Consider the following 8,245-nt stretch of genomic DNA (forward strand, 5'->3'; position numbering starts at 1 on the left):
GGATATTTGTGACTTGCTCCTTGTTGACTCGTTGCGCTCCTTGCTGACAACGGGTCCCTGTGTGTCACAAAGTGCTAAATCCAGCCAGCTGTATGCAATTACGCTGCAAAATGCGCAGGCTCTGCTGCACATGAAGCAGTGACGGTGGGCTGAATTGTGATCATTTTAGCAGGATAATTTCTCTCAGCTGATCTGAAACATCAACAACATTAGCCTATAACAAATTCATACACCACCATGCAGCATATATATCTATAATCCAAATATTACTTTAGGAAAGGTTAATGTTTCTGAAATCACTCTTGCACAAATACCCCCTAAAATACGATTAATAAAAATGATATTTACCTGAGAAATGATTGGTTATTGGAGTCAAAAAGTGTTAGAACGTATCTGGATTAACCAGAGCATCTTGAAGAATAAAGTGTAATATGCTTTATCAAATGCCTTCAATGTTTTTATCCTGTTGATTGGAGGCTACTTTGACAGACAGACAGGCACTGGTTCATAAATCAGTGGCCACATTTTTTACCCGAGGGAGATTCACTGTTGTTTCCTAGGTAACAGCCACCCCCACCCCTTCCCTTGCTCACTCTGGATTGTACCATATTTACTGTTAGGGTGAGCGGGCTATCTTCTCTATCGAATAGAAGTAGAATTCAATGGTAAAACGGACTACATGTAACATTTCACTCTAACCGAAAAGTGTTTTTCTTTCAGTAGCATCTACAGTGGCTCAAACATTTGATAATAAATACTCTATTAACGTTTACACCATAGTAGTAACCCCCCCCTGAGGGAAGCACACTCAACATTTCCTCGAACTGTCAAAATCGCTTGTTGCTTCCTGCCCTAGCCTTAAAAGTAGTTAGCGAGCTAGCGTGTAGCGACTGATAGCTTACTTTCACTGACATCTGTTTTGAAAGCGAAAAAGTTTGCTGCGGAACGCAAATAGAGGCAAGTGTTAGTCGAAGAACGTTTCTGCCGTCCTGTGCCGAACCGTGAGTCCCATATCAACCGAAACAGCGCTCTCGAGAAACCGTTGGTAGCGGCTGAAGTACAGCTGGATGTGACAGGTTCGTCATCAGGTAAGCATCAGGTAGTTAGCTTAGCAGGTAGTGTTAGCACACCTCGACTCTGATGCTACTTCACACGGTGTGGCGTTATGGTAAATGTAGTGACTTCTTGGAACAGCAGAGGTGGCTAATATTACTCCACCATCATAAAAATAATTCACGGAAGGCTGTTTTGTAGGGCTAGCCGCCAATCTGTGCCCAAATAGCTAATAAAAACAGCTGAAAGCTCGTAAGTAAAATATAATATAATATAACTCAAATCCACAGATGCTGCACCTTCGTGCTCCCTGTGTATCCGAAAAGTGTTCAGTCCAGTGCTTTATGTTGCATTATGAAGTGGGAAATGACCTAACGAAGCCCACTGGGAATAGATTTAATAACAACTCATTTATTATTAATTCTGCAGGTGAGTTTGTTGAGCTGTCATTAACGGTGCGTTTTTTTCAGTATTCAATGAACTTCTGCATTTTGAGATAAATTAGCTGCTACTTGGATTAATGGATTGTTCGATTTAAAGGAAAAGTAAAGGACTGATGAGGCATGAGTGGAGACAAACTTTTAGCCATTGCAGCTTTTTCAAATGAGATCTCATTTGAAATGTGTAAAGGCTCGAGCCTTTACACATTTAAGGTTAATACCTTCTGATCGGTTATTTACAATTTTTAATCCCTGTGAACATGCAAAGCAGCAGCACAGAAGAGCATTGCACCAGTGTCTTTATTTTCATATGGAAACCAGACCTTGGTTTGCCATTTGGATGGAATATGTCGTGGTTATTAAAGCTCAAGTAAGACATGACATTCAACAGCACAGTGTAATTGGTGGAAAATGAGCTTTGTATAATAAGGAATGTAACATTTGCTCAATAATGTTGAAAAGGATAAAACAAATGTTAGATTAGTTTCCAGAAAGTATGAGTTCAGTGAGAATGAAATATACTTGAATGGCTTTGTTGGTGTGTATTTTATTTTTAAAAAAGCCCTGGTTGACCCTTACATCCATTAAGCTCTTCTATATTTTAATGCAGACTCTGCATTTGACAGACTTATCAGAATGGGCTTCAAATGGAAGGAAGCACAACTCTTTCCTGCTTGATATTTGATTACAGCTAATAATAGAAAAGGACAGCTGCCTTTTCATTGATCTGTCTTCACTGCCCTATTTCTGAGCGCTTTTTTTCCCTCTCTCTCTTTCTGTCGCATGTAACTAACAGAAAAAACACAGACAGTGTTCTGTGCTGGGGGAGAGTATTTCAAACACAGTCTTAACCCATCACTGTTTTCATTTTCTGCTATTAGCCATTGTTTCAGATTATTCCCCTATTATATTTGAATATGAAGCTGCTTTGGGCCGCAGAATCCTAAATCTGGTTGTGTGTGAGTGAGCCAAGCTGTTTGGGGTCAAACAGGACAGGGATAATAAGAGGGGAGGGGATACCATGCGGGAAGGAAGTAGCTCGGCTTGTTTGGCTGCCAGGCTTTTGTTTGTTTTCCTGTCGGACAAATCTATTTAGGAGGTAGGCTATCTGAGGTCTGCCAGTGGAAATTAGCAGTGGCTTGGCTTGTTATGCAGTTATTGACAGTTATTCAGTGAGGGTTATTGAGAAGTTGGCTGCAGGCAAATTAGAGATTGATAAGCTTCATTCATCCGTGGAAGTTGCTTTTTGCTTTTTACATTCAATATTCAGGTCATAACTAATGTTCACCATCTAGGATCATTAAAATGATCGCTTGATATTGTGTACACGGTAGTAGTGAAACTACTTTCACTGATGGTGTAAGGTGGCACTTTTTCTTTCAACAAAGGATGACATAGCCCCGCCTCCCAGCCCGTGCCTCATGCAGCGGCAGAGCGCTTGTCTGTGTCATTTACCTACAGGTGCCCTGATCCCTAAGATGACGTCAGTGTTCGGCATCATTTGCTGAAGTAGACACTTTTTCATGCCGAATGGGATTAATCACCCCGAGCCTCTATCTTCTCACAACATTTTGACAAATGTTTTGCTTGTGGAGCATCAACTGTCAAAGCCTAATCACACAGCTGATAGGTTTGTTTCTTGTGGAACTGTAAAGCATTTTTATCCTCATTGATGTCAACGAAACACCCAGGCTGCTGCGTCATCCACAACCTTTGTATGTGAGGGAGAGAGAGAGGGAGAGAGAGAGGGAGAGAGAGAGGGAGAGACGGATGGACGGCAAGCGAAAGAGAGAGAGAGACGGACAGTACAGCTGTTCTATTGAATCTGGATCGAAAAGTCATGAAGCTGGATCTCTGACTCATCAGTTCTGTGACGCTCCAGTTTCACGGCTCATATGATGCCAGCCAGCATGTCATCAGCTGGGTGGAAGGGACCTTCCAATACCAGCCGCCGTCATGTTATTTTTCCCCTTTCACTTTTCTCGAAGCTAATTCTGATGCAATAACAATAACAGAAATGTTCATTACTGTGTAATTTTCCAGTCCAGCGAACTCAGGAATTGGATTGAAATAGAGCTTGAAAGATAGCTTATAGAAATGTAGAAAAACATGCAGGTAGGGATAAAGAGACAAGGTGGGGCGGGGGATAGAATTAGGTGATTAAGAGCAGAGGAGAGAGTTGTCTGACTGTCTGGTTGATGTCGCAAATGAGTTCAGAGGACAGATGCTGATGGGAGGTAGAGGAGAGAGGGGGCGAGGGAAGAAATGTAGTGATCCTGTTACCTGGGGTGATGATGGCGATGGACGTGATATTCAGCATGGATCTGCAGCTACACTTTAATTACATCAAACATGTATATTTATCTATATTCTATTAAATGCAGTTCAGTTAATGATGATTTCATTTTGAATATTATCATCAGAATAGACAAGAAATAAATATTGTGATAGTTGGTTAAGCAGGGTGTGAAATTGGGGAAATACCTTTTCAGATCAGCATTCAGGGGTTGTTATACTGTAAAGCAGTTTTCACCCCATCACTTAGTCTGTGCTCTTCCAATGGAGAGACACAGATTTGCAGTAGCTGCTGTTTCATTGGCTGAACATGGTAAGGGGCAGGTCTTTGCCACAGGCTGGTGGGCAGGAAGGGGCTGGCTTTAGGGGTGTTGGAGGGGTTGGCTGGAAGTGTTTCAGCCAGATAGTTGGAGTAGACACTCTTTGCTTCCTGCCTGCCTGCTTGCCCGCCTGCCTGCCTGCCTCGCTCGCTTGCTCGGCAGCTTGGGAAAGAGAGAGAGAGAGAGAGATACTGATAGAAAAATCCCTGTCTAGGCATGGACCTCCGGCAGAAGCAGTCAAGAGCTCGCGAGGAATGACAGCAGAACACATGGTCATTAACTCCTGTCGCTGAGGCTGAGGGGAGAGCTGCGCTGTAGCTCCGCGTCACAGAAGCACCGGGAGCGTCCTGCGTTTGGGACAGCAGACAGACAGACAGACACAGAGCTACGGGACCCCCGGTGAAAGGAGGTGGGAAAGAGCCGACAGATTGGCTGGCTTTTTTCCTTTTTCTTTTCAGGAGTTTTGCTGCAGTGCGCTGCATACCAGTCTGGGTGGGGAGGGACCAGAGGGAATGTTTTATCTGTGTGAGAGAAAAGAGTGTAATGCTTAAAAACAAGGAAAAGGGAAGAAAATGCAGACAGAGTGGGATAAATGCGTAGGAGCACTGGGAGCTTGCAGCCACGCAGCAACTGTCCTCATTGCAGTTTCCAGCCCCGTTAATGGACTTTCTCTTTTTCAGCTCCTGCGGGAGAGGCATTATCACAGCGGTTGACTTGCCCCTTCCTCAGTACAAATGTCAAGAGCTCCTTTTTTGCCACATGGGCTGTATATTTTTCACTGCCTCGAGAAAAACTTTCCTGTTGTGTGGCATCTGTCCTGTCGCTGTTCACTTTGTGTAAGTTTTTCCTCGTGACTCTTGCGCAAATTTCCCAAGGCAAAGGTTGTTTGTTAAGAGCACAGGCCGGTGTTGTGGACACAAATAGCCGATGGCTCAAATGAGCTGGAAGTTCGCAGTTCTAATAAGGCACAGTTCATAATTAACCTCTGAGTGAGATGGGGCACGGTTGACGTGTCTTCAGCTTACCGCTGTCTGTCTACATTTAGCCTTGCAATAGACGCTCGGCCGGTGGCAGCCAAGCAGTGGACATTACTGCCTGCATGGAAAAGGCTAGAGTGGTGTCATGCGTCTGGCTGTAGATCAAGGGGAAGTGGGTGTTTTCTAAAATGGAACATCAGTCCAGCCCTTCCTGATGAGAAAATAATGGGGTCTTAATCTCAGACATGTCCTTACTGCAAGACTTTGTCAGCTAGAAATCCCCGCTCTCTGACACTAATGTAAATTCTACCTCGAGCTAATATTAAAAGGATTTAGTGCTTGGTAGATTTTACAGACATCCTCTGCATAACAGAGCTTTTTCAACTGATCTGTGATACAAGGGCAAGTTTGCTGAATCATTGAGCTCTTATGTTTTCAAGTGCTCAAGTAAGATTTTAACTTGGCTCCATTTGCAGTAGGTGCACTTTGTGTTGGTTTCACTAAATGGAGTGGGACTGGACGTCCTGTTAATCATCATATTTATCTCAACAGCAGTGTTCATCTCCGGCTGCCAGCTGCACTATAATTAGTTGACTTGCCTGAGTCCTTGTAGCTAACTAGGTAGAGGACAGGTTCACTTCAACACGAAAACAAATCCATTTACTGAGTGCAGGGGTCAAGATCGATCAAATCTACTGAAACTTTCTCCTGCCTGTTTTCAATTAAGTGGTTATAAAAACATAGAAAATACATCCAGTTATGAAAAGGATCACGGATAACAAGTGGCCAGTCCCATACCACGAGCAGGGCTATTCAGGTCATTCTGGTTTAGCTAAGGCTATTATGATATGGGACACACCTATGTGCTGACTCTGTGAAATGCTTCTTGTGTTGCCTCCGAACAGTAGCTTAGTCCGGGTATAGCCTCTGCTGAGCCCATCCTTATTGCTAATGGCATTTGATGATATTGAATTGAAGGATCCATAGCTTATGCCAAAGACAATTTCATAAGCATCAGAGCCTCCAGGGTATTAAATACGAATTAGGCTACAAGGTCTAGCCCTGCTCTTGATCCCCACTAGAAGATGCAAAGGAAGATTTTGCAAAAAGGAACGTGATGGTGATGTCATACTTGACGTCTCGGTTTGGTTTTTTAGGAATAGAGAACATTTTGATAAAGCCTTAACTAAAAGCCTCACTCGTTTTCCATTACTCACTGGAAACTGAACATTTTCCTATTTCCCCTCTACAATGAGGCCCTCTCTACACAGCCTTGAAAAACATTGACCACTTGTTCCTCTTGGCCATGCAAATGGCCATACAATTGCAGTTTGCCAGCACAAAATGGTAATAAATGGAAATTCAGCCACTCAGGCTCCCTGCTCATGCGCTCATCTGTTACAGCCATTTGTATTTTGACTTTATTTTGGTAGCAACACCTTGCTGGTGCCATGGAAAACGTTTCCACAAAGCTTATGACCAGTAGGAACCAGGTAGCTTATCATCTCCCCTAAACAAATACATGCGGTTAAAGATAAATTGCCCAGCACAGCCGGTGTGCACAGATACCAGAATAATGGGTTACATACGTGGTAATCAGAGGTCAAGCCCATGGCTTTCACTCGAGACACCCCAGTCCCTCTGACTCTCGTTCAATTAACCAGACTGACCAAGATAATGCTTCAGCCAGCTGGCCTTGGTAAGCATCAGTAATCCATAAAGTCTAGTACTGTGGTGCTTTACTTTACATCTCTATCCTGCTTTATCAGGTCACCCTGTCTGACCACTGTTTGTACAGGACAAAGAGGAGACAAAGTCTTCTTTCAACATCGCAAAAAAAAATTACAGAGCAAAAAATTACAGAACAAAAAAATTCCTAACATATACACTAATGTGCATGTGTATGAGTTTATTAGTTTGAGTGTCATTTAAAATGCTCCCTTTCTGAAACAGGACAGTGGACTTTAGCCAGCAAGCATCAGCTATAAAATAATGGCTAATCGATTTCATTACAGTAACATTGAAATAGAATATATTTCTGTGTTGTTGGAGCCACGTTATTATACTAGTCCTTCACAGAGAGGCTTCATTTCTGCAGAACAAAAGCTGCGGTGCAATTTTCTGCCCCAGAAAGGCCACAGATCTGCAGAAGCAATGCCTGGTTCAGCCATGAGGATCTGCAGAAAGGCTCATTTCTAATGCAAATTTTACCTTGAAATGGTATTAAAAGGATTTAGTGTTTAGTAGTGATCCTATGCAGAAAAGCAGTAGTCAGAACATGCTGTGTGGCTCTTCCTACCTGCTGACCATCTGCCCTTCCGTCCTTTCATATCATTGGCATTGTCCTCAAAGCGTGACTACTGAGCTCAGTGTAAACTAAGTCATGCTGCATGTTGATGTAATGCATGAGCAAACTAAGGCAGTTTTAAATATGTCAGAGTCACATTGTTAAGGATTGTCAAAGTAGCCTAAATTTACAGTGTGTGCACCGCCTCTGACTTCAGCTACAGTTTTCAATAGTAGTTATTCCAAAGCAATTTATTTCTGCTGTGCTTGAGTTTCTCATGCTCTTAGGATCGGGTGTAATTATATGACACAGATAAGAGGTTCACCCCCCATGATAACAGTTTACTTCCTAGCAGGGGCTTTGGTATGTTTTAGGGATATAAGAGTGTTCTCAGTTGCCACCGCTAAAGAGTGTCTAGCTAGCATTTATGGCTACATCACTTTACAGTTAGATATCCCATCTCTTAAAAGGTTACATTAACGAAGCACATGTAGCGTCTGTTTAAAAATACTACTAGGGCTACTTTATTGATTATTTCCTTTATTAAGTTATATATTATTAATTTTAATGTGTCTACTAAACATTTGGCATATAAATGAATGACTAAACCTCTGTAAGTGCAACTCAGCAATTTGCTGCCATCTTAGCAACCCCTCCAGATAAAAGGGTAGTTATTTTGCTGTTTCTGTCTAGAGCCTGACCAATATAGGATTTTTAAGAGCAATACTAATATTTGGTGATGTTAAAATCCAATCTAAATGGTTTATTTCTTGTGTTTTTTTTCTTTCAGAAACAAGAAACATAAACTGTTTTTCCCTAACATTTGTTATGTGTAGGTAATTATGTGTGCTGCCATCAGGGATGTAGCAGACT

At 42.4% G+C, this 8,245-nt stretch overlaps 1 protein-coding gene across 15 annotated transcripts in view; it reads left to right on the forward strand.

Annotated features, from left to right (window-relative positions):
- Positions 1–824: 824 nt before the first annotated feature.
- mbnl2 (muscleblind-like splicing regulator 2) overlaps positions 825–8,245 on the forward strand; it is a 49,923-nt gene continuing 42,502 nt past the window's right edge. For 13 of the 15 annotated variants that reach the window (XR_001290349.1, XR_001290348.1, XR_001290350.1 and 10 more), the window contains exons 1-2: positions 825–1,088; positions 4,323–4,517. The gene's annotated coding sequence lies outside the window, so the exon portion shown is untranslated. Of the gene's footprint in view, positions 1,089–4,322; positions 4,518–4,661; positions 4,945–8,245 lie in introns of those variants that run through there. The other 2 variants (XM_005730908.1, XM_005730910.1) reach the window with 2 other exon arrangements.

Source organism: Pundamilia nyererei, unplaced genomic scaffold (assembly GCF_000239375.1).
Source record: "Pundamilia nyererei isolate P.nyererei 1_Seehausen unplaced genomic scaffold, PunNye1.0 scaffold00040, whole genome shotgun sequence".
Classification (NCBI taxonomy): domain Eukaryota; kingdom Metazoa; phylum Chordata; class Actinopteri; order Cichliformes; family Cichlidae; genus Pundamilia; species Pundamilia nyererei.